Source organism: Amblyomma maculatum, chromosome 9 (genome assembly GCF_055883805.1).
Source record: "Amblyomma maculatum isolate TAMU_Amacu chromosome 9, ASM5588380v1, whole genome shotgun sequence".
Lineage (NCBI taxonomy): Eukaryota > Metazoa > Arthropoda > Arachnida > Ixodida > Ixodidae > Amblyomma > Amblyomma maculatum.
In genome coordinates, this window is record NC_139352.1 from 22,153,339 (window position 1) to 22,180,626 (window position 27,288).

The 27,288-nt window shown below is 43.3% G+C and overlaps 1 protein-coding gene across 3 annotated transcripts in view; it reads right to left on the reverse strand.

Annotated features, from left to right (window-relative positions):
* LOC146178574 (uncharacterized) overlaps positions 1-27,288 on the reverse strand; it is a 334,377-nt gene that overhangs the window by 277,636 nt on the left and 29,453 nt on the right. For all 3 annotated transcript variants that reach the window (XM_084578387.1, XM_084578386.1, XM_084578385.1), the window contains exon 3: positions 22,228-22,351. The gene's annotated coding sequence lies outside the window, so the exon portion shown is untranslated. The remainder of the gene's footprint in view (positions 1-22,227; positions 22,352-27,288) is intronic.

Below are 27,288 nucleotides of genomic sequence, written 5' to 3' on the forward strand. Positions count from 1 at the left end.
CACTCAGTCAATTCTCTAGCGGCTATAGGTTATCCTTCCTTTGAATTAGATGTCCTTTATGTATGCTCATTTGTTTACATTGCTTTCTACTGGGATGTCATTGTTTCGCGTTTTTTCTCCCTGATTCACTCTACTTTCTTCCTATGTTTTGACAGCATGAATGTAGCTTACATATATTAGGTCTCTACATCGTTCTTAATTTTAGTTCAAAAGCCTCGTTCAGCCTCAATGCTTTCGTCACATAGGTATGTAGAAGTTGTAACTTTCGGCTGCAAGGTTTCGCTTGCAGGCTAGTCAAAAACTGTTATCAAGGATCTAAAAGCACGTGTAAGATGAATTCCATTAAATTCTTATGCTCCACTAAAATAGAAAAATGCTTAAAAACGCTTCAGAGGAAACCACGCGTTATCTCATCGCTAACCACTTCCTTATTCGAATGTAATTCTTTGGGCTAATTTTCATGTCACCGCAATCTTTTCACTTCTTTTTAGTAGCCATCAAAATGAAAATCCGGACAAGTTTTTTTGTGATCTATTTTAAAATAACTTGTTCGTAGAGAGCTTTTACCACTTTTGAATGGCAGGCAACTTGTTGCTGACGTAGTAGGGCCGGAAAAAACATTTCCCTGATCGATATGCACCAAATTTGTTTTTTGTATTGTTTGAGAAATCTGACCATAGAATGAAAAGCTGCCCACCTTAATTCAATTTTATCCTGCCGTGGTAGATTAGTGGTTACGGAACTCGAGTGCTGAACCTAATGTCGTGGTATGGAATCTTTGCCGTGGCGGCCGCTTTTCGATGGAGTCAAAAAGCAAGGCTCCCGTGTGCTGTGCAGATCCAGTGCACGTTAAAGAACCCCAGGCGATCGACATTTTCGGAGCCCTCCACTACTGCGTCTCTCGTAAACCTGAAAGTCTTCGGGACGTTAAATCCTCGAAATCAAATCTGAATCTTAATCACTTCTTTTTGTGTTTATAGGATGCTAGAGGGTATACCGTTATTGTCAATTTAGGACCTTATTTTGCTGGCCGAATGCTGCAAGGTAGTCCTCAAAAACGCCTTTTTCGCTACCTGACAGAAACCAACGAGGAAAGCTCATATTCTTTTTTCATTCGATGGTGGACTCTAATGAATCAGATGCTGTTGTTTTTAATTTGAAATTTTACGACTTGTTAAGAGTAATAGCTCAACAGTCAACTCGCCTAAACGATAGTGAATGAACATGAACTACAGATTGTCCTTCCATTGTGCGAAGAGCACCTTATTGCGCAGTTTCTCCATTTTCAAATTAGGACGTATTTAGTAGTAATGCTCCTACGTGGGATAGAAAAGGGCCTGTGACTGAGGCCTAAGTCGAATCGACGTCCTCGAGAAAAGTATTCGAATCAAACGGCGTGGGAAAATCTAAAGTGGATGATGTATGCTTAGAGAACAAGGCGCCTGATGAAGGCATCCGCTATAATGATGTGTTAAAAACATGTGCCTATTTGAAAAATCAGTCATATATTCAATGAAAAGTTGCTTATTAAATACAAAGATGCACCTATATAGTCGCACAATTTAGCTGCCTATTTTATTGCGGTTGTCATCTAGAGCACTTCAGAATGGTGTTCTTCTAGCCTGCTATACTTTGCGAAATGAAAAAGCAAGGAGCATCAAACTTTATGCAGACGAGGCAGCTTGAGCTTTTGGCGGTACTCTTCGTGGTATTACATTTCTATTCAGACTTTTGCCTCACTGTATTGTTCATTGTGATCAGGAAACAACAAAGAAAAGAGGCTACGTCAAATGTTCATCAGCCTTTTCCCCTCTAGGCATAAATGCGCGTAGCCAAGCACCATTAAAATTCACAACCAGGCAAATAATTTTCCTACTTTATTGAAATATTTCCTGATAAGAAGAGCTCGTAAAAATAATTTTTACGCAGCAAAGTGGAATCATATTATACTTGACTGCCCTAGAAGTGCTCCGGACCTTCCCGCAACGTTCTATGAAATTGCCATCAGAGAGACTGTAACTTGGAACTCTAAGAATTGGCTGCTGGGCCGTTTACTTGCTTTTTGACAAGAATTTACGCGACCTTCGCCGGAGAATTGTTACCTTACAGCACGCTGTTAGGCTTTGCTTGTGTATGAGTGGGAGACGGATATAGAAGGACACACTAATATTGTTGGTTATAGCAGTCCTTTCTATAAAGAAAAGTTCCTTTACCCAGCTTCAGAACTTTTCCCGCGTACTGGCTATTCGGAATTTCTCACTTATATATGCACTACTTCGTCATCGCAGCCACATGCATGCTTGCTGTTATGTCGTCGTGGAAGTAAACGGTAAAAATCATTACAGAACTGCAACCGGTAATTCAGCATAGGAGCTCGTGCATTCAAATTACTGGTTTCTCGATTGAGCAACATATTATGGTTGCAGAGAAACTGGCCAAGTGTCGACCATCACGTGGCGCAGGTCGTTGCCGCATTACGAGATCAAGTGGTGTGCTAAAGAAGTAAGGTGCAAAATTCATACACTCCCCCCAGAAAACAACCGTCGGTCTATAGTGTCGTCTCACCAATTGTTCAATTTGTAAAAGGAGATATGTTTAAGGCGAAGCCCGTAAACTGTGAACATTTGTCGCCAGGTGTATCTGTCCGTTAGAGCAGGAAAGTAGGTTCGGTGAACACCAACGTTGTAGAGAACACCAGGCGGTATAGGTGTGGATATGATAATGAGAAATTCGCAGGCAAAGTCGCCCGCTTCTGGCGCACGACCCAGCTTTTTTGGGTACAAAGTGAGAGCCTTTATTTGTGAGAGCCAAAGGTGAGAGTCTTTATTTGTACATTCGGCGCGATTACTGGATTACACATATACATATAGAGAGAAATCTGGCGTCGCTGCATTTGTTTTAAGTGAGAATGGCACGCTAGGAGGTAAAATGTTTGTTTAAAAGGACTAGCGAAGACGTGAAATTCTGCCGCGGTAGCAATGCTGTGTCCCTAAAAAGTGGCAAGCGCTTGCCACCGCAGTTGAAAAGTTCTCTGTGTTCACAATAAATTGTTCTGCAGTATTTTTCCTTAACTATTAAGGGACTTTTAAATTATGATCAAGCGCATTTTTTTTTGTTTCTTCAATAGGAAGTTGTTTACTAATGAAGTTTTTTCCATAAAGCATGATGATGCCGTAAGAATCAGTATATTTGAGATAACCTCACGAGATGATTGTAGTTTTAGGCTAACGTCACTCCACTGGTTTCCTGTGAAACTCTTAACTACTCGGCACGATTGCAGGTAAACGTAAAAGCGAGTTTCCTTCATGACTGAAATTTACAGCATTGCAATCAACAGGCAATCAAAAGACTTAAAATATTGAACATTTTTCTCGCAAACAAAAGTTATATCTAAGAAAGCTGGGCTTGAGTATGAATAAACGTTCGTTGTTAAACTCGCATGAAAAATTTAAAAGCATTTCTTTCAAGTTGAGGTATTAGTACATGCATGTTTAACGCCGCAAAGTGGCATGGGCTATAAGGACGCCATAGTGGAGGATTTCGAATTGAATCACGCGGTCTTCGGTTTCCTAACGTATGCTGCTATTGCATAGCACTGAAATGCTTTGCGTTTATTCTCCACTCAAACGTGACCACCACGGCGGGTGTCACTGCGGCGATGCTTTTTGAAGTCTGACTCATGAAAAATATGCAGGTATAATTATTCACTAAATCGGTCCAACCTAGGCCAAGGCAAATACGAAGGCCGATCATCCCTGTACGCCTTTGGTGAATGAAGCGCATAGACAGTGGCGTAGCTTTTCCGTTTAGGCAATTTTGAAAAACATCTATGTCTTGTTTGGCGGTTGGTGATAGTAATAGGGCTATCAAGCCAACAGCAACGGGCAACAAGCACTGCCCGATGCTAAACATAACTAAGGCAATGGCAAACTGCACTGAATTTTGACGAATAACAAAAACGGCTATCACTGAGCCTTCTCTGACATTTGTCATTCGGTTTCCCTGGTGTCGCGCATCATTGCGTTTCTCAACAAGAAGGGTTTATAATAACGCCGTATTTTAGGGCTGAAAACTACAATGAAAAAATACAGCGGGCTGTTAGTGACTGAGACTAGCCCGAAGCCTGCGCTACCTTAAGCTGCGACTAGCTAGCGCACTTGGTTGACTCTGAAGACCACGTGTTGGGAAGGGGGAGCACTAGACAATTTTGTTTTTGGAATCGGTGACCCATTGTTCGCCGCTTCGAAATATTTGGCTCCTAAGCATACTTGGCTAGTCATAAACGTCTTTGCGTTCAGGTAGCAATGCTCAGGTTGAGGGTCTCCGGAGAAGGGGTAGGCAGCGAACGCGATGGTTAGATGGCATCCTCGAGGCACTGCAGATGAAATTATGTGATGTTAGGAAGATAGTGAGAGACCGGAAAGCGTGGCGTGACATGGTCAATAGGGTCACGAAGAGTCGGACACGACTGAACTGAACTGAGCAATGCTCAAGAGCACCGTACAGTCAGAGCCTACAAGAAAGTGGTTCCATTAGGGTTACTGTCTTCGTAATATAAGTTATGCTACAGTTTACACTTGCGAAAAAACGAACAGAATGTTTTAAAACAGATATGTACTTCATTCATCGACCCTTAATCATACCTTTCTTCGGAGAATAGTTGGTGCCACGCAATGAATGCGCCGCCTTTTATATTCAAGCTTATTGTCCTTAACCAAAAATAGTAAATTCGCTGTGCAGCTTCAAGAATTTGTGGAGATGCCAGTTTTCCCAGTATAGTTTTTTTTTTTTTCATTGCAAAACATTACAAAATGTTCAATGATTTATTGGCATAGACATTCATCATGGAGAATAATTCATTCTTTGAAGACCGAAATATAAACCGAACATTTATTTGTACGAATATAACAACGCCATATAATTTAACTCTAACTTTCAAAACATGCGGAACTTGTATACTTAAAATTCCATGTATTCCACGTTCAAAAAGTTCGGGATTCTCGAGCTGATTTATTTTACGCAATACATGTTTCAAGCTTCCACATCTTCCTCGGCGCAAGATTACCTTCCAGCGTAATACATCGACGTGCTTTTGGAAATCAAGCATTTGTTTGCGAAGGTTGCGTGTTTGACTGTGGTTGTGGCATTGCATTTGATTCCGTTCTAACGTTGTAGGACTCTGTAAAGCACTATTATACGCCTTCAACTTATCCCTCTTGTTTAATAGATCATGAATTTCGTTATTGCTCAGCAGTTCGGTGAAGCAGTGGGATACGAAGTTTCAATTATTCGAAAGTGTTCTGTTTTGCAAGTAGAAAATTACGTGCAAGGCGATCGTAGCACCATCTATTGCTAAAAAACTGGACTCTGTTACAAATTGTAGACTCCTCTTGATGGCAAACGCTAATGCGACGCGCTAAGCTGCATATCTTGGCGCAATGATGAAAACTGGCCCAACAAAGCTTATCCGCGAGAAGGAAATGTTTTGCATTGCGTTATTCCGCCAAAGTAGATAGCTATGGAACGGAAGATAGTAGGTGCAGCGTTAAGATATACATAGCGTGCAGAGTGGGTCAGATGAATAACTCGAGTTACCGACATTCTAGTCAAAATTCAAGAGAAGGAATGGGCATAGGCAGGACATGTAGTTTGAAGAGATGGTAACCGACCGTCGCTTAAACTGTACTCTAAGAGAAGTAAAGCGTCACAGAGGGCGTCAGAAAAGTGGGTGGGTGGATGAGGCTAAGAGGTTTGCAGGGGTCAAATGGATGCAGCTAGCACAGGACCCGGTTAATAAGGCTGTCAGGATATATTGAAAAATACAACATATTGACTGATACTCAACACGGTTTTCGACGCGGACTATCTACAGGTAATGCTATAGCTTCTCTCATAGATTATATCAGGCTTGATATCGATAAAGGAAAGTTTTCAGGCGCAATTTTCATTGATTTCAGCAAAGCATTTGATTCCATCGATCACTCCATCTTGTTTCAGAAACTTGAGTCGTACGGCACATCAGGACCTCCACTAATGCTTTTGAAGAGCTTTCTTCGTGACCGAGAGCACATAGTCTGTATTAATAACCATGCATCTAATAAAGCTCTCACTAACATTGGGGTTCCACAGGGTTTTAGTCTAGGCCCTGTATTATTTCTGCTCTATATTAACGATTTACCATCCTGTTTTAGGCATTGCAACAGTATATTATACGCAGATATCTCTAGTATGATAACATCGCACCATGACATTTACCAGCTCATATCTAACCTTCAAAATGACATTAATTCTCTTGAGCATTGGTGCCATATTAACCGCCTTACTGTGAATGTTACTAAGACTTGCTTTCAGATTTTCCATCCCCCTCAGAAGCCATTGCCCGTCTCACCACTGCTATGCTTCAATTCCACTGCCATCGCGTCACAAGACCGAATTTCGTTTCCAGGTGTTATTACTGACCCTCCCCTAAAATTCCATTATCATATAGCGGAAACTTACAAGAAAATTTTATTTGGGTTACGCGCACTAATAAAAGCCCGATCCTTTTTCCCAATCCACACGTTACTACCACTTGACTACGCATTCGTCCTCAGCCACTTAAACTGCGGCACTTCATCCTGGGGTAACGCCTATCATGTTCATCTTTGGCCATTAATAAAACTTCAAAAGCAAGCCATACGCATCATATCCTCCTCCCCTCGAATGTCACCTTCACACATATTGTTATTGAATTTAAATGTTCTACCCCTCTCGGGTCTTAATCTTTATAATATCGGTATTCTATTCTTTAAGATTCTTCACCATTAGCTCCCATTTAGCATTTTTCCTCCCGGCACGATCAAAAACAACAGCGTTACACGGTTCGCTCTACGCTATAATTTCCTACTACCTAAGGTCAGTACTAACTATGGGAAACAAGGCCTTCAATTTTTGTCCATATCATTCTGGAATTCTTTGAATTTCGACATTAAGCAAACTAATACACTTTCTTTGTTCAAGTTGAAATTAAAGGAATTTCTTTTTAATTTATGATTTATTTATTTATCGTTTGTGTCGCGGAATTCGTAAGTGTTTTCGTACTTTTTTTCTGTATTCTATTTTTGTATCTAAATCTGTCGGCATTGCACTCTTTACTATGTATTTCGTTATTTATTTTCAGTGTTGCTTCATAAATTTTCTTACAATAATATTATTCTTTATGTTGACTATCAAAATCTATTACCATGGGAGGTCCCACCTGCGGTCTTGTACCATGGGACCTCTCGCTGTATATTCTTGTACGTTGTTTTTTTTATTCGAAAATAAACTTTCGACTTCAACAGGAGGAATATGGGAGAGGCCCTCGCCCTGCAGTGATTATAATTCGGCTGACGATGATTACACCAAACATAGGCTGAAATATTTTATGCGCAATGGCTGGCCAGTTATATATCTGCTTGTAGCTACGGGGGTCTCGGTTATGGCAGTCTTGAAGCCATAGGTAGCATAAGAGGGTTCTAGCACAGCTTTCGCCCTCGCTCTTGATCACGTTCTACGTGACGCTGGCGGTAACACAGGCGTTCCACGTCCACCACTTTGGTTGAAGGTGGCGCTGGTGAACACTCTCAAGGTTCTTATACAGACAACATTAATACCCATGCAAGTAGCAGGGGGGACAGCGGCCGATGTAGCTCAGTTGGAAGAGCACCGGACGCGATATTCGGAGGTCGGGGATCGGGGGTTCGGTCCCCACCATCGGCACGTTGTTTTTCCTTCTACTTTGTGTTTAATTATCTTTCCCCTAATCAGATTACATTACTAATTTCTGTGATTATCCAAGTAAACATTAAAAAAAGGACATAAAAGTGCCATCCCCAACGCTTTCCTTGGCCTCGCCGACTGTTGGCTTCTTTCCTTCAGTTATATATAAGTTATTTATGACAATAATACTAAAGAGCCTAGTTAAATATCATAAAAAAATTTGCCAGTGTTCACGTTTTAATCTTTTTTTTTTTTTGTTCACAACATTTCAACAGCTGAGGATTGCCGTGAATTTAGCTTAACAATTGTGCTTATTTGTGTAACCAGAAAGATTTGATTTCAGAACACCAAGAAATTGCTAATTATCATTAGGTTATTGAAAACAAGAAATTAAAATTCACATAAAGCAAGAGACTCAAGCAACTGCCAATCAGAACGCCAAACCTTCAAATGTCTTTTATTACTGGCACCCCTTTCAATGAGGCTTAAAAAGGTTGTATTTCCTATCAACACATTGAATTACGACAGCCTAAAAGGACTACTGGTCTGTACAGTGACAACCAAATGACAACGAAATGAGGTTGAATAAAAAAAATATTTTAACTGTGTTCGAAGGTGTGAACAATTTGGTCTGGTTTGTAGGGTTTGGCATCCCAAAGCAACTCACGCCATAAGAGACGCCGTAGTGAAGGGCTCCCGAAATTTCAATCACGTGGGGTTCTTTAACGTGCACGGACATATCACAGCACATGATAGACTTGCTTTTTGCATCCATCGAAAAGCTGCTGCCGTGGCCGGGATTCAATTCCGCATCCTCGACTACAGTAGTCGAGCGCCCTAAACACTGCACCACCACGGCGGGACTTGTGAACAATTAAGATCTCATGACATTCAAGCGTCGTTAAAATGTTCAGTAATGATCATAAGATATCAGAGGGAAAAAGATAGTATGTCGAGAAAGAATTTTTTTTCTTGCAGCCTAATCACATGGATGAATGCATGGAGTATAGGAGCATCCACTTTGTAACGGGGTGATAGCAGTAGCTATCATGCTCATTTTTCTCCCTATATCTTAATTATTGTTTTGGTTAACTGTACCATCATTCTAGTTATTGAATTTTGATACTACATTAGTAACATTATGTCCCTTTTCGGCTTTTAAGCCACCAATCTTCTAGTCGTTTTTTGCTAGCTTCCACCGCCGGTTTATTCACCCGGCCACTGGTATCTCTAAACCCCAGAGCTTCAGAAAGAGTGACTGCGCCTGCATCGACTTCACAACTATGTGCGACTAATGCCCCCTTTAGAGCGTGAAATGCTTATTTAAGTTTAGAGGGTTAGAAACTAGAAGAGGCTTTTTTATTTTAGAAATCGATGACGGTGATACATTTGAGTTAACTCGACACTTACAATATTTGCTGCTACGCAATCACGCGATCAGTCTTGAGCGTATCAGTCGGGGTTCAAAAACCACGTGTGTGAAGAGGACGCAAGATTTGCGGCGATTGATGCCTGACATTTTCTCTTCCTTTTAAAACGCATCACTTGGTGGCAATACCTTTGATTACCCCAGCAACGCTAAAGCTGAAAAAGAAGAAACATGCCGTGACAAGCTTCGCAACTTACCTTCGTGGCGCCATAACACCGACCGCGACAGTTGCCGCGGTCAGCCCGAGGCCACGCGCCCTGCCGTGGTTGAAGTGTCCCCCACCTCCTTGCTGCTCTGGCACCGAGCTAGTCCCTACCAAACCAGAGGGCGAGTGAACCGAGAAGAAGACACAGAACTGCGCACCGGCGGGAACGTCACGGTCCACAATCCGTTCGTCACGCACTTTCAACACCGAAGGACGGCAACACTTCACCTGAAGTCACTCGTCGTTGATTTGTGGCACGCAGCAAATAAATGCACACCACGAAGAGGCGCGCGCAGGAACAAAATAAAACAACGAGGACACACTTCACTGCAAGTCACGCATGGCCACGCGCACACGAGGTGCGCTTCACCGCCGAGAGAGGCTCGCCAAGCAGCCCTATGCGCCGAGGCGCGGCCGGCGTCGCACGAGGGGGCACCCTTCGAAGTCGAGCCCGCGCCACAGACTCGTCCAAGTTCGGCCCCCGGCCAGCGGCCAGCGCGGAACGCCCAGCTTGAGGGGCGGGACCTCACCGTGACGTACCACGTTACGTCACGGCGCACGTGCTTTTAGGTGGGCCCACGTGACCTTTTCTCCCTCTTTCTCCTCCTTCGGCTCCGTGTCCCAAGCACGCGCTTTCCTCTTTTCCCTTATCGCTTCCCCTTTGCGCCGGATTCCCGCCGCCGCCGCGTAGCGCGTTTCCTCTCCAGCGCGTTTTTATACCCGGCTTTTTATTTTATCCCTTTTATCCCTTCATTTTTTTCATCTTCTCCCTTGTCGTTCGGGAAGCGCGCCGCGGGGAACGCACCGGTTTCTGAGCGCGCTCGCGTCCCTTTCGCGCTGCTCGGTTTTGTTGCTGGCGAGCTTCGCAGCAGCCTTCTTCCTTCCTTCCTTCGTTCTCTTCCGCCATCCTTCGCCTTCCTTTCTTCCCACTCTCTTCTCTCCAATTCGGCCTAGACCTCGCTTTTAGGGGCGGCTAGGGAAGAGAAAGAGAGGATGTGGAAACCTCTGCCTCGGTTTCAACGAGACTGCGCTTTCTCTCTCGGCCCTTAGTTTCTTTTTTTTTTCTTTTCTTACTTAGCTCACGCCTGGTGCCTCTTTCTAGCGGGTAGCCCGGTTTTATTTTTGCTTCTTTTTCTTATACTTTTAATTTTTTTTACACCCCTCCCTGCTTGATTTCTCGCTCACGGCTCTTTCTTTATACTTGGCCTTTTGAACGCTTGGCACGCTCGTCTCACGGGCATGAGATGCGGCGTGCTTTAGTTTTCTTCTTCCCCATTTTTGTTCTCTTTTTGCGAAGCTTCACACGCCTAGTTCTGAGGTACCCATTTCTTTTCCTTTCACTGTTTTTATTTTTTTTTACTAAGATAGTTTTTAAATTGTGCCCTTAATTTTGTTTGGCATTGTCTCCTTCGGAAGCTTTGTTCTTGACCTTGTTTTTGGAGTGGCGGCTTTTAAAGGTGCCACGGTGGTTTCTTCTGCACAATTAATTAGAGAACGGCAAACCGCACCTCCGGGACCTTAGCAACTGTACACCGTTCCGAAAAAAAAAAAAAGAAAAACAGGAACGAATGAGAATACAGGGTTTGGTAAGTTCCGGAATTTGTTATAACGGCATGTGTGAAGCTGCCCTGTCGACTTTCATAATCCGCCTGTGTTGCCACTGCAGGCTTACGGTTGAGCGGAGCCGCCGTCTAGCGAAAGCGATACAAGTCAAGTGTGTTGAGCAAAACAATTATCAACTGGATGCAACGGAGGTGTTGTATAAAGCTTTGTGACGTAAGTCGCTTAATGTTTGCAGAAAAAAAACTGAGTGAGTCAAGCGGCTTGGTAGCTATCTCATTACCCGTCATATTACCTGTTTCGAAGGAGTTCTGCGTCACTTGGAAACGAAGCCCCCTTTTTCAGACCTCGGTGCAGAGCAACTGCAATCCGCATTAGACTTCTATGTTATGAAGAAATGTTTACTATGGTGTATGTTTTACTTTATTTTCATTTGAAATATTATCGAACTACTCCAGCATAAGTAATTTGTCAACTAGAAGTGGACACAGGTAGGAAACATTTTGTCATTTCTTTATATACAGATAAAAATGTAGAAGGGTGCAATGCGAATTCCAAGAGTGGAGAACTCAAGGGAGACTTGGATAAATCCCGAACGAAGGCGTTCGGCTTCTAACTCCAATTACTTGTTTCAGTTGGAATAAAGTCGAGGCAAGTGTAATAACTGCTCTAAGTTTCGATGGGTAACATCGCCGAAGTGAATATTTACCTGAAAATAAGATAGTGATTACTAAGAATTAGGCCTTAAATAGGTTATAATAGGAGCCATACATGCACAGAATAACCTTCATACAAGCAGAACTTTCTTTATGTCCACTACTTTGAACATAGTCCTGATTAAGAGTGGCCAGTGACAACTACCGCTGCTAAGGAAGACTTTTGTTTGCTCACCAGTTCAAGGTTTATTAAATGCAGTGAGGTACAAGGTCACTGCGACAATCACTTCTGGACTTGTGGTTTTACATTTGTAGGTTTTGCGAACTGTTAAAGCTTTGCGTTCGACCTTCATGAGAATGAGGGGGCGAAGAGTGACCAGAATTTAGGGAAGCTAGAGGTTGTTGAAGGGACAATGATTTTGACTTACCCTCTGAGGATGGTCACCTTCACTAAAGCTGAGGACGGGTGCGGGAAGGTATCCCGTTGCTGAGTTTCTGCCCTCTGAGGACGAACACAATGTGGTCTCTAATGAGGATTCGGAATTATATTACTTGGGTCACAGCAGGAACCGGTGTAATGTTGCTGCCAAAAGCTTACTGCAGTTCTTGCCCTGAAATCAGAGGCTGTCCGATATATATATTGCCTAATGGCCCTGTGAATTATTACACTACGGCAGCTCATCGCAGCTTCATGCACGTTACAAATAATTCGTAATGCAGAAGTGAACAAAGCGGTACGAGGGCTAATCCTTCAAGAGAAACTACTCTGCCACAAATATTAGTTCCCTAAAAGACAACTTCAGTTGCTGTCACTCGAGTCCAATTGAAAAAAAAAAAAAAAAAATCTTCAGGTCAACTAATCATTATTCTTGAAGCCAAATGCCGCAATAGGTCTTTTTTTTTTTTGTTTGAAGATATATTACCCAAATGCACTTACAAGAGTAACCTTCCTCGCCTCAATAAAAACCTTTCGTCCTCATGATGACGGAGATAATTCCAGGGATGCTGCTCCATTATTCTTTTCTGCGCACTGTTGCAACCCAGCTCCTTTCATTAGGTGTTCGTACATGGCCTTGAATGTGTGTTTATATGTGTGTGTGAATTGTGTGTGTGTGGGGGGGGGGGGGGAGGGAGGGGGCATTCTCTCCACACTTACAACGCAAGAAAGCTTTAATGGCAATCTTGCGAGAGACTATGAGGGAATTTACATTGCCGCCATAATCTAACTAACTGTTACTGCCACTAACTGTCAGTTCATAGGCAACTGGCAAATAAATTCTTGATTATTCATGCCGCCGTGTCACCCCGTCTAGCGACAGGAGCGAGAATTTGTTTTAGGTGAACCAGTCCTGAATGCTCAGGTCAAATGACTCCTCTTGCACACATTACATTGCGTGCAGTGCCGAAGCCTCATACTTCTATGCGGGGCTACACGGAGGGCCTCGAGGCCAGCAATCCTGTCAGCCAAAAGCACGAATCAAATGATTCAGCATGTGGCATCACGTTCACCGCTGTCCAAGTGGTTCATGGAAACATATTAGGTCACCTATATGCTGTTCTAGACACAGTAATTCGAACTTGTGCGCATTATGCTCGCGAAAAAGAGAAGGGCGGTCACTGAGTTGGAATGAGCGAAGAAGCACAAAGCAAAATGGGATTCAGTAAAAAAAAAAAAAACAAAAAAAAAACAGACAGAGCCCTACATCCCTCTTTCTCGTTTTCAGACTGGTGGGGCTTGGTTCACAAATGAAAAGCCCAGTGTGGGGCTCTGCTGTGGTAGGTATCTCAGTCCAACTGTAGTGTCAGAAAGGTCCGCCATTGCGCCACCCTATCTCCTCTTCCTCTAATTATATGGTAGGCTGAGCGCTCAAATTTAATCAATCGCTAATTGAGTTGGGGTGCGTATTGTAAAATATATGCAAGTCCCCTATGTCAGACGCAGGCAAGAAAGCTGTAGAGCACATGCATAAAAGATGTCAATATCACAAAGCTTGATAAATTTTATATCAACCATATGATAACTTGTCAACTACCTCTTCGCTACACTTAGCCTTGACATAAGATCACGTGTTAACGAGAACTACTGCAGCGGAATTTCCCGCTGAATATTGCGCGGTTTGAACAATAAAGCACCAGGTTTTCCCATCATCCCGTCACGAGCCTGTGCCTTCTCACTACGCAAAAAGACAAGCATCGTCGCTCAGTCCAAAGCGATCGGCGATCACTTGATGCTGATCTTCTTGAGGGCAGGCAGGATAAGGGCTCAAACCCGAAAAGAAGACCGACCAGGATTTAAGCCGCGGGGACAAAAAGCCATTCAACTGCCTGTATGCAGGCTTGGCCGGCCTTTTTCCTCGCCTTCGAATAAAAACAAAACATTGAAAAGGAATATTACCAGTGCTATGAGTTGGAGAACAAAGACAAGAAAAAAAAATAAAAGACTCGCACGAAGAAGCGTTCGGGTTTCCCACAAGACCACCTCCCTAAAGACAATGCATGCAAAAATATACTCTCTCCGAACAAGGCCATTTTTTGTTTTATTTTCATTCTTCTTTGCTTCAATTTCGTGCCGAAGCGGCCGAACACTGCAGAGAGCCGAAGGGGGGGGGGGGGGGGGGAGGCTATAAAGCGAATTGAAAGAAAGAAGTGGAGGAGGAATTCAAATTCAGTCAAGAATAAAAATGCCGAAGAGAGACGAATAAGAAACATTTAAACCGAGCGTTGCTCCGTTCGTTCCTCCTTTCCACCCCTTCTCTTTTCCCTTCCTCTCTGCGAGCCGGTTTTGTAGTTTTCTTGCGTCGCTCGTATTTCTGTTTCTTTTTCCTACATTCGTTACGATTACGCCATGAATGCTTCTCATTCTTCTTTCCTTGGTTTTGAGAGAAAATAAAAGGGCCAGAAGAAGTAAGATACAGAGGGAGGAAAAACGCGCGCGCGCGCTGCTTATGCTGTGAATCGCATATTTTCATCGTTCGGAGACGCTGAAAGCATAAATACTGTCCCAGCTTTCGCTTTCTTGTTCGTATTTCAGTAAGCCATTCATGTCTCGCTTGTGTTTGGGTCTGTCCGGCGCGCGTTATGCGTTTTTTTTTTTTTTTGTTACCCCCCCGAAGCCTGGGGCAATGGGCTTCTCTGCAAGTCAGGGTGAAAGGAGAAGAGGGAGGCTGCTGTCTGCGGGAATGCCCTACTGCGAGCTCACCGGCGGTGCGCGCGTGTTGCTGCTTTTCTGTCCGTCTTCTAGAATTCTCCGCACAGAAGGGGAATTCCCTTTCGTCTTGCGACACCTGCTGTAAATGGCGAGCGTACGACGACACGGAGTTAAAGGTAAATGGCCCTCCGTTTTTTTCTTTTAGGTGTGCTTTTTTTTTCCCTCGGCTTCGTTTTTTTTGCCTGGATGAGGTAAAGTCGAGTAATCGACGCCATTTGGCGGGTACAACTTGTAGCTTGCGTTTGGACGCCTGTACCTTCTTTTTCCCTTTTTGTACTGTTATTCCGTTGTATAGTACCTATTTCCTTAAGGATGTCGGAACCGTAAAGCTAAATTTAGTTGCGGCATGGTATCCTAATGCGACCTCGTTTGACCAAGTCTCGGTGAAACTGTCTTCGAGGAAACGAACAGAAAAACACTCATGCGCACGTGTGTATCGTAAGAACTTGACGCTTGAAATATTCGAAGTTTTCAAAAAGCGCATTATGTCCAGCCATCTTTATCATCTCTATGCCCATAATTTCTAATTAGAAAATGTGTTTTTCTGACTTTATCTCAACTCATCGACAAACAAAATAGCGGCAGAAAATTTTGAAGCCAGTATCTATATTTGTTATCAAACTGAGCATGGTTGAAACAAGTGAACACAACAACAAACAAAAACAGCGAGCCCTGTTATGGCTCACGCCATAAAAATTCGCTGCTAGCATAAATATGTCGACCTGCAGAACCAATGCGTCCAGGTTTCGGACCTGGCCACACATTTACCTGGAATCGAAACGCAAAACTGGTTCAGATTTCGTTTCACGTTATACAGCCCCGAATGGTCGTAATTGTTCAGTTGTCTTTAGCTATGATCTACATAATATAGCCTGCAGCGTGGTTTGAGAGCTAAAAATACTCTGGTTTAAGGAATGTTGAAAGAGAAAGATAATGATGCGCGTAATCAACGAAATAAGCTCCACTGCCAAGGGAGGAGTTGTAGAAGAGCCAACCGGCTATGATGGTACTTGTGTTACGGCAAGTTTTTGCCTGTTTTGCTTTATATAAAGCAGCGGTTTGTGGATAATGTTTGGAGCCTCCGGGTTAGTCGTCGGCACCGTCAGAACTGATCTCTACCGCGTGACCAGCACTGATGGTTCTGACTATTGGTCGTGACGTCACCGTAAGCAGAAATCCTCCCAGCGTATTTTCCCTTAAAATATTGCGACTACTCCACAGTTTTTACTGGTTTGACTGATTGATTTGAGAACGAGTTATAATGGGCGAAAAAAGGGTTCGCCGTGTAAAACGAAAGCCAGGGTCATAATTCTCACGAATATCTTACAGCGGGGGGTCTCCAACACGGTTTCCAACTAATGGTTCACTTGTCGGACTCTGTTCCGTCGAAGAGGCTTGATCGGCAAACAAGGCTTCGCTTCAAGTTCTCGTTGACCTCGCTAACCGCTAGGTCACTTTGTTGACCGTTTTCACTAGAGACAAGTATAAAAATAGAATGCATAATAAAGGGCTTACGAAAGCAGAGTGTGACGAAGTGCCCACGAGCTCCTGCAGTGGGCCAGTACAGACGATTTAGAGCGCGTAGTTTACCGAGAAGGTACAGCGACTGCGTTGCAGTTATGCATTAACTAGTTGCCTTATCTAGTATAATGATTTTGATTGGTGTTGCTTCTATTTTTGTTTAATTTTGTACTACAGTGCAGCGGTATTCGCCAGTAACAATAAGGATCGACTATCTAGAAAGCTGGCAGCAAGTGGATTACACAGACTAGGTCATAGGTTTCAGGCCAAAGGTTTCTCGTTGAAGACATGCAAAAAATAAATAACAATACGTCGAAATCTCAAAATTTTTGTATCTGATGAGAACCACTACCTTTTATATATTCTTAAGTCCTTAGGGTCGCAGTACTTTGAAGGTTGAGGCCTTACGTTCAAAACCATAACGTCTGAAAATTTATGACTGAGTCAGTTCCTATACTCGTCAACCTTTCACACTTCGACTGAATGCTGAACGGAGTTGTAGAAATAATATGCAATATGCAATATGAGCGGGTTTTGAAACTAATGTTGAGTCCTGATGTTAACTAGGCCACGCATGTTTATCAAACGCCGGAACAGGGAGCTTAATTTTATGACGAATCATTTCTTTAACGGATTCAGCGGGAATATGTCCCACGTATATTCGCGTACAATAATGAATCCTTAGGCGTCGATCTATTGTGCTGCTGTTTTGGCCGAGTTATTTAGCTAAATTTGGATAATTCGCTTTACAAGAACTTATAAGTGTCGTATGATGTTTTTTTCCCTTAAGCGCGTTCAGTATATACATATGCAGAAAAAAAAAGCTGTATTAATATGCTAAGGATACCTAAAAATTTTCGCGCTCACTGCGTGAGATTCACTGCACTATTTTATAATGCCGATTTCGGGACTGGCAGTATAAAAACTCAACACATGAATAATGCTAAGTAATGCAGTGGGAATTGGCTTTTGTTTATTTCGTAGCATGGATGATCATTTGGTCGAAATGTGCGTTGGGGCGAGCGACCGGTACAACACTGGGTTCGAAGTAGAACACGCAATGTTTTATAGGTAGATGAGACCAGTTTAGAAAATTATGTAAAATGGTTCATTATCGATCTAAGCAGCCACCTTAAAGCCGCAGCTACCGCAACGTCAAGCCTCATTGGATTTGCAGCCTTGAGTGTACTAGTGTACTAGGTCAACGCAAAGTGTAGCATACGCCTCAAGCTCATGTTATCGTCAAAGGGGAACCTTAATGTTTTCTTTTCCGTCATGTTAAAAGTGTTAAAAGTGCATATTCCTCGTGGTCAGCTCCTAGTGATCCGAGGTGATTTAGTGCCGCAGGCTGTGAGCTGTATTCCAGTTCTGCAATTCCCAATGTCTCTTATTCCACTTTTCGATCGGCTTGTCCTCGTTGCTTTGTAGCGTGACAGCGCAGGTGTCACCCGCGGCTCGTCGCCGGTCGATGTGTTTGTCGCGGGGCGTCGCAGTTTTCGCCCCAAAGGTTCGTTAGGCGCTCGTTCGGTCCAGCGGGACGCAAGTTCCCTCACTCAATTTTTTTGTTGTTCCACGATGCAAGATAGCAGCTAAAAACAAGTAAGTCAGAAAGAACGCCGGACAGTGTTAAATTTTCACTTGCCGTGCTTCCTTGTGCATCACCTTTCGGTTGCGTGTGTCACGCTGGTTTCTCATACGATTGTTTACCAAGTGATCCAGACCTCCGCTAGCTCTCCGCCCTGCGGATCGGCCCTAATGTGGGCGTACGTTTACTCGGCCAGGAAAAGGAAGATAAGGTGTCAGATTTTTTCTCAGCCGCCTTAGAGCGTCGTCCCGTGGTGGCTTGATTGGCGGAGATTACTTTGCGCGCAATGGAGTCATCATCACATAACGGTTATCAATGATGTCATCTTCGACCAGTGAGCCATACGCAGACAATGTGGCCTGTTGCGTAGGTTACTCTTTAACTATGGTTATGGCTCGTAATTTTCAATCCCTGACGTAACTTGTCCGCCTAAGCTTTCAAAAAACCCTATTATACAACAGGAATTTCTTCACAGCTGACAATAAAATTCTGACCAGGTTACATGAATGACATTTCGACCTTATGGCTGCCTCTTTGCGAAAAAATACGTGACGGCCCGTCTTACTCTGGCTAGGCACCCTGTGGGCACGACGGGATCAGTGCATCAGTATTTCATCATTTCCAGTTTCACCTAAGTGGCGAAATAGCGGGCGCCTAGAGAAGCAAGGCGCGCAGTGTAGACAAATTTTTTTTTTTTGTAACCTTAGCGTTTGTTTTGTTGTTTTGTAGTTTGTTTATTTGTGCTCGTTCTTTTTTTTTTTCTTTACTCTTGCCTGCATCTCAGGAAGATATCCAGTACACGAGACACGGAAGTGACCAGAGAGCTTTTGATTAACCACACAGATGTTTATACAATGTTGGAGATGATTGCCTTTTTGGGAGAACATTTCCAAAGTTGGCGGCCAACGTCGAATTCAGTGCGGAAAAGAACGACCTGCATTCTTTTGAGATAAACGTGGAAGACGCTCTCTACTGCCCCATCTCAAAACTGCTTTTTGAGTGCTGTGGGAGCTTGCCAATTACAGTACTTTTTGGTGGCAGTGGTACCTAGTGCATATTCCGCGAAACTGAGTTCTGGCTTAAACAATTACAGGATTGCATTTAGCTTCTCTCAAGAGCTTATTGGCGAAAACCTTTTCCTCCTTCTTTTCTTCTATCTCTTCTCTTCTATCTTTACCGTATATTGCGTGCTGTGTACTTGTTATGATTTCGTTACTTTTTTTCTTTTCATTGGTTTCGTTGCTGCCGACATCGGAATCTCAGGACTCCTCTCCTTGACCCGCAAGACTGGACTGACTGGTGCACACGCGTCACTACGAGGCTCTTTATAGAAACTTGGCCTAACTAGCCGAAAGGAAAAACTATGTCGTCGTCAGAACCTATTGGGACGTCCTGACCGGGGAAATAAAGTCGACTTCAAAAGCTATTGCGACGTTTGGCGAATACATCTCTCACCATCTCGCGGAATCTCGCGAACAAATCTCACAGAATCAAGCGGACAAATCTCGTGGGAGCGAGATTTTCACCATGGGCCTAGAAAGACTTTCGCCTTTAAAATAATTCACGATATCATCCATTCTTGATAGAAAGAATCATTTAGAGCATTTCATGCTATGTTGGATTCTTCTGAAACAATGCGTTCTGTTTCGTATTTAGTATAGATGGTGAAAAAAGTTCGAAATTTCGCCTCCTTAACAAGCATAATGCGGCCTGCATAGTAAAATCTGCTGTAAGCACGCGCTATTGCGTAAATCTTCTTGTCAGCCTCCACAATCACTGTCACTGTACATGATAGAATGTCTCTTGTGTAGCCTTATCTTGAGACAACATTAAAGTTCAGATGTACTAAGAAAACCATGACATGACAAGGATGTCTCTGTATATTTCTATTGTAGTAAGTGTCATTCATTTACCCGAGGTGATTAGGCATCTTCTTTTTTAAAGCGAACGCTTTCCTTGGCTTATGAGTAAAGTGCACAGGAAGTGTCCGCAGCGAGCGGCAATAAATTTTTATAATTTCTAGCTAGTTGTCATAGTATATATGGAGCGGGAGCAGTGAGGAGGGTGCCGTCAGAGAATCGCGAATAGTTCTTATTATGTGCATCCAGTACTGACGTCATTCGAAACGAGTTGTTTAGAGCTAATATCAGTACGTGTTCATAGTATGAAACGCCCCAGAGCGGTCCGCGCCTCCGACCTCAGCTACTGATCATTTTTCCCTCAAACTTCTTTCTTTCTGATCGATCGACCCACTGCTCTTGACGTCACAGTTCCGCGACGACTGCAAGCGGCATACTATTAAGCTTCGGCAAAAAAAAAAAAAAAAAAAAGAAAGATGAAATCTAATATTCAGAACAACTCTATTTTACTTCAAAGGCTGTGCGATGTGGGAAACCAGATACGGCTAATACGTGATGCACAACCCGCATTTTGTGAGCCCAATGCGCCCTTAGGGCGTAGGTGAATCGGTCGGGATGCGAGCAGTTAAACTTTGAAAAGCGAAGCCGCGCCCGTGAACTGAAAATAGCCTGTTAGTAAGTGGTTATAACTAGCAATAACCTTTAGGTTTATACTAAATGGTCTAATTGGTTCACAGAAAAGGAAAGGCGCGGTATATGTCACACTTGTTTCTGTGGACACCTTAACCGCGCCGTAAGAGAAGGGAGGAAGGTGGGAGTGAAAGTGGACAAAAAGAGGAGCCGTAGTGAAAGGCTACGGAGTAATTTTGACCACCTGGGGATCTTTAAATGCGCTGACATCGCACAGCACACGAACGCCTCTTCATTTCGCCTCCATCGAAACCCAGCCGCCGCGGTCAAGTTCGAACCCGCGTACTCCGGCACAGTAGTCGGGCGTCTTACCACTGCCCCACCCCGGCGTGGCCTTTATGTTTATACCGAAAAAATAGCAATGTTAGGACATCAACTTCAGTTACTCGAAATTTTATCTTGTGCATACCTCATGCTGATTTCATTGGTATATAAGAGCCTCAAGCAATCACGCCCGAAGAGCAGCGCTAAATTGTGGGCATCGTAGGATATAGATTAGAATTATTAAATAATTCACAGTTTTATTCAGAAGAGTTTCTTTACTTAAAAAGGCAGAAATGAGAGAAATACAGACAGAACTTTATTTTGCTAGGGATAACCAAGGGTAAAACGGTACGTGTTCTTCATATAATTGTGTAAAATCCTTTGTTTTATTCTCTTCAGTCCAGTGTTTAACCGTAAAATATGGATTGTGGAGGTCCAATTTGTTCATACTTCACATGTAGATTCCTTTTGCTTTGTCACCACAAAATTGAGCGGGAGATGCCTTTCTCAATGCGACGGTGACATATCACTTGAATTAAACGTTCTTGACGTGTGTACGGCTAACATTTTCTTATGATGCGGTTGCCTGAGCGTAGCTCCTCTGCATTTTACGGAGTACTAATGTCATACAATAAGTATTAGGCATTTATATTCTATTGCTCTCTTTTTTTTTTTTTTTTTTTCAAGTATTCGAGGAAGCTTGTCTACTCCGGAAACATGCCTTTTTTTTTCTTCTCTCTGTCTCCTTCGTTTCAATAAATTCCGGCGTGGCTTGGGAATTAGCAGAAATTTATGCTATATCTTTGTGTTAGATCTCTGTTACTTTATACATTATAGCATCACACAAACTGCTATGGGCGTCTTTGTGGAGTGTAGTGTTAAGAAAACTGTTACAGAAACTGTGTAAATAATATTTCTTCGATGTTCTCATCTACAATTCTTTTCATAGCTGCCATCACACCTGAACATTTCAGCTGTAAACTTTGATGCGCACCAAAGAAGACTTTCTGTTTTTTCCCACTTCCGCTGTACTACTGCACATTTAATGTGAGCTGCAAATTCTGAAACGACCCCGCAAAACTCTTGGCAGAAATGTATACAAGTGTAGAAATTTCGTTTTAAGATAAAATCTCAATATTTTTGGCATGCCCACTGCAGCTGAGTGTCTATCAAGTACATATTATAGCCAGTCAATGAGTAAAATAAAATAGCCAGCAAGCCAGGGGGATAGGGACATGTTAAGGCTTTGTTAAAAGTGTAGAGCCCATGGGGTCTGCTTCTGAGTCACTTCGTGCGGCTTGTAATGCATTGTCAATGCTCCAAATTTTTTGGTGGTAAGAAGATGTTTTGTCCTACCCTCTACAATACGAAAGACCTCCACTAGTGCTAAATCAGCGCCACTACACAGCTCAGAGGCAGCCCCCGGGCTCTATACTTTTGACAAAAACTGTACTTTCAGCTGAATGTTTCAACTTTGTCTTTGTAAGTATTGACTCGCCAGTGTACTCACTTCAGCATTCTGCGAAGGCCCGACACGGCAACAAACTTCCTCTGCTGACGTCTCACCGTACGCTGTCAGCGTACTCTTTGGGAACTTGCTTCGTAGAGAAAGTTTCTCCATTCCAAGCAGGCTGCTAGAAACAAAACGTTAATATAAACCATGTATGAGAACAAACAAGTCCTATTCTAGCTGTCGCGGTGGTTACGATGGCTCAGTGGTTTAAACGATCAACAACTGAGCCGGGAAATTCCTATCTAAACCCGGCCGCGGCGGCCGTGTTTCGGTGTAGGGAAAACGCAAGGCGCTTGTGTACCGCGTAACCTCAGTGCGCTATAAAGAACCCTGTGTGGTTCAAGTTATCCTGAGCCCTTCACCGCGGTGTTCCTCATAGCATGAACAGGATTCGGATTCTAAACCATATAAACCACTCTTCCTATACCCTATAACCCTATAACCAAACAAAACCCGGTTAGGTAGCAGTTCTATCACTCGTAACTGCGAAGATCACGTAAATGTGTATAGATTACGAGGCTCACTTTCTCGCACAACCTAGGTCATTGTAAAAAAAACAACGCGTGACAAAACAGCACGCGTCAGAACAGCACACTGAGAACACAACACGGTGAAGAAATAAAACACGCTACAAGACCCCACTGAAAAAAACAACAACAGCACATAGGAAAAACAATAATATGACATAAGAGTATGGCAGAAAAAACGGTACAACGATAAGATAGCAATGTGCAGTATGATTCAGCATTGCTTGAAGAGTGCGCACAGCCGAACTCGCAGTTATGTAATCCCGTCTGGCTCGGATTTATTGACTTAGTTTTCTTACTCTATAATGAAACCGAAATCTGGATGGTTGAGTAACTTAATGGACCCAAACATTCATCTTTTTTTTATTTGCTAGCTTTTGCGCCCTACGTGCAGCCCATTCCTCCCGATGAATATTTGCGAACTTATTTCATTGAGAGGCAGCGGAACTCCTACTTTAATCTTCTTCTGGTTCCCTCAATCGCAGTGTAGTCTGATGCCGAGGTATTACCCGTGTAACCAAAGCCACTAACAAATAAGTAAAAGTTAGGTTCAGCTGTCGTACTTTAGACCACCCGCTCAAAGAGCGTTTGGACAATTGAAGATAATTAGACGAAGAGAGTGCATATGAGAAAGAAGCGAACGTTTTTTTCTTCAAACAACTCTGCAATACAACCTAACCTAACTTACCACTGCACAGGTATTATTGTGTTGTTCCCTGTTCGGTTTTGGCTATGAGCATCTCCTCGAACGCGACGGTGTACCGCAGAGTACAGCGCCAACTTTTCGTCGTGTCCACCCCCCCCCCCCCCCCCCCCCCCCCCCCTGCATGCGCCCACGCCCTGTCTCCCGCAAACTCCCGATAACTTAATTGCTCTCTTCATTTCTCCTACCACAACGCTTCCTTCACGACAGTCAAGAACTGTTTGTGGAGTGTTTCTTTAAGGAATATGTGCGAAAAATAAAATAGTCTGTAATTGTACACACATGTCTTGCTCAAACTGTTTGCCTCAATCTATCGAAAAAGATGAAGCAGCTTACAAACTGCGCTAAAATTTCGCAGTAAATAGTGACGTAATCATTCGCAATGTTTTTTTAGGGGTTGGGGGGGGGGGGGGGGTCGACGTTGGCCGCTTGCCATTCTATCGCAGTCCATGCACTAGCACGGCAACCCTATTTGCTTCAATCAAATTCTGATCATGCTTTTGTCTATTATGCGAATATATATAGTTTAGTCCCAGTTTTTATTATGGTAGCATTTCAGTCCTGTGATCAAAATCGTAAGTGACTCACCAAAAAATGAGTTATTTAAAGACGACTTTTATATAAAACCCTGACAGTGCAATTTTGCTGTAGGCATTTTGATCGTTTGCAAATTAATTACTGCTCAGTCGAATGATGAGGCAGAACAATTAGCTGAGATAATCTCTGACTGCTTTTCACTTAACGGGTTTCCCAACTTACTTCATAAAAAGAGCAATTCAATTCAAATAAATTCATCCTTATTTTCAACATTTCGTAAGGTCGGTGGACTCCCCGACACAATGATGCAACTGCAGCTTGGCGAGGTTAGGGAGCCGGCCCCACTGAACAGGAACAGCTGTACCAAAATTTTAAAAAAGCACGATAATTGCTAGTAAAAGATAGTTCACCTTTTTAATGCATTTACAAATAAAAGTAGAACAAAAGTATCAGTAATATGTATGCGTTATGCAAAACGTTACGTTATTATGCAATAAATAATACAGCGAAACAATCTTTTACTGAAAGGAAAGTTTGTGTTTACAAATAACCATTATAAATGCCCATTGAATTTTCAACGAGTAAAAAAGAAAAGAGCAAACCCTATACACAACACGGAAGAAAAGGTATAATAAGAGTGTCGTCTCATTTTTACTAGTAAGTTTATTCAATATGAAATATAGTTCTATTAGCTCTACCATAAAATACGAGAGCTATACATATTAGTTTCGCAGGACTAAAGATTAGGGTGCGTCATCTAAGATGCTTTGGAAGTTTCTTCTTTTTCACAGTGAACTTATAAAAGGCAGCGAAAGAAGTAGCTTGCACTTTCACAGGATGATTTGAATTCTTTGTTTTTTATAATCAACTTTGAAAAGACACTGTGCCAGGGTTTGGCTTTATTTTTGCTGAATCCGTCGCAAAACGGAGAATACAAGCGAAGGGTTCAAGGAAAACTACAATGGGAAGCAACATAAAAATGAAAATAATTAAACTATATTGAGTGCTAAGCAAGTTAATGGGCGTCTTCGCTGGAGCAGTCTTGAAGCCATAGGCTGCCCAAGAAAGTCATTGCACAGATTCTGTCTCTTTAGTTTGATGTTGCTCCCGTGCCAGTTGCTCTATGACGGGGCGTTTGTTGTACCCCGAGGCACTAGCTCTATGACGGGCCATTTGATGCTGTTCCATGAGGCACTTGCTCTATGACGGGGCATTTGATGTTGTTCCACATGGTACTTGCTCTATTTCGGGACATTTGATGTTGTTACACATAAAACTTGCTATATGACGGGGCGGTTGAGGTTGTTCCACGAAGCACTTGCTCCATTACGGTGCGTTTGATGTTTTTTCACTTGACACTTGCTCTATGATAGGGCGTTGATGCTGTTCCACGTGGCACTTGCTATATGACGGGACGTTTGATGTTGTTCCACGTGGCACTTGCTCTATGACGGGACGTTTGATGTTGTTCCACGTGGCACTTGCTTAGTGATGGGGGTTTGATGTTGTTCCACGTGGCACTTATTTGCCCTATAACTAGGTCATTTGATGCTGATCCTCGTGGAACTTGCTCTATGACAAGGCATTTGATGTTCCACGTGACACTGAATTGCCCTATGACGGGGTCTTTGACGTTGTTACACGTAGCACTTGCTCTATGATGGGGTGTTCGATGTTCTACGTGGCACCTACTATATGACGGGACTATTCACGCGCATCGCTATGACTGGTTTGGCGCAGGTGAACACTGCAGGCCAGATTGCACTCGGTTAAGATACACTGGGAACCTGCATGAAGGGCAAGAGGCCACAGCCAGAACTGGGCATGGTCTTACTGATTGGTTTCCTATTGAGAAAGGAGGGAGACAAGGCTGCATACTGTCGCCTTGCCTATTTATTATATGCAGAGTGCATCATGAGGAAGGCCGGTCTGGACGAGTCTTCAGCTGGAATGAAGATTGCATCAATGGACAAGAAGTGGAAGCTTTGACAGATTTTCTCTTCTTGGTCTCCAAGATTACCCCGGAAGGAAACTGCAGCCATGAAATTAGGAGGCGCCTGCTTCTGGGAAAGAAAGCCATGGTTAGCCTTGACCGCCTAGTAAAGAGCAGAGACATTAGTCTGCCAACCAAGATCTGTATACCTCGTGCTATACGTGCTTTCCAGTTGTGATGTATGGTTGTGAGAGTGGGACTGTGAAGAAGGCTGACCGCCGAAGAATTGACGCGTTTGAATTGTGGTGCTGGAGGAGAATCTTAAGAGTTCCTTGGACTGCCAGAAGACCAAATCAGTCGATACTGTCGACCATGAACCCTGACTGCGCATTGGAGAGTCAAATTCTAAAGTTAAAGCTCAGCTACTTTGGTCATCTGATGAGAAGAGAGGAGTCGCTGGAGAAAGATTTGATGCTGGGAAAGGTTGAGGGTCGCCGGAGAAGGGGCAGGCAGCGAACTCGGTGGTTAGATGACATCCTCGAGGCGCTGCAGATGAAGTTATGTGATGTTAGGAAGATAGTGAGAGACCGGAAAGCGTGGCGTGACACGGTCCGTAGGGTCACGAAGAGTCGGACACGACTGAACGACTGAACTGAACTGAAGATACACTTGGGCGCAGGAGTGTGTACAGTCCCCGGTGTAACTTAGTTTGTAGAGCGCCACATTCTACATACGGAGATCGTAGGTACGTATACAAACAGCTGTATTTGGTCTGCGTGTATTCTACTTTTGTTACAGTTGTCCTGAACCTAAAAAAATAGAGAATCTTTTTTCACCAGGGTTCATTTAAACAGGCACACTAGAAAAAATGGTAAAATAAGTAATATCAGGTTTGCTAAGCAATTTAACGTCGGTCACGGCTGTCGTCGTCTTGATGTCATAGGCTTTAAGAGGGTTCTTCCACACTACAGCCCTCCTCACTCAATCCTTTCCTCCATAGTACTCGCTGAACGACACGGACCTTATCAATCGCCGTTATGGTTGGAGAGGCGTGGGTGAACACTCTTAAGGTTAATTAAGCTACGCATGGCAGGAAGCTACCCGCAAAATTTTAGACATCTAAGTTTCGCCTTTGAGTGCATGACGCGGCATCGTGAATGACTTACGTCCGCGGCCCCTCCTTTGCGCATCTCTTTTCCGTTCAGGCAGTCTGTAATGCGGAGATTCTCTAAACCTATTGTTTGGCTATTATTTGACGCATAGTCATGAACATACAGTTTTAAGCTACCACATTATGCAAAAAGTACACATGATATAGGTACAGGCTTCAGCGCATCTAACTCCGGAGCGACATGGGT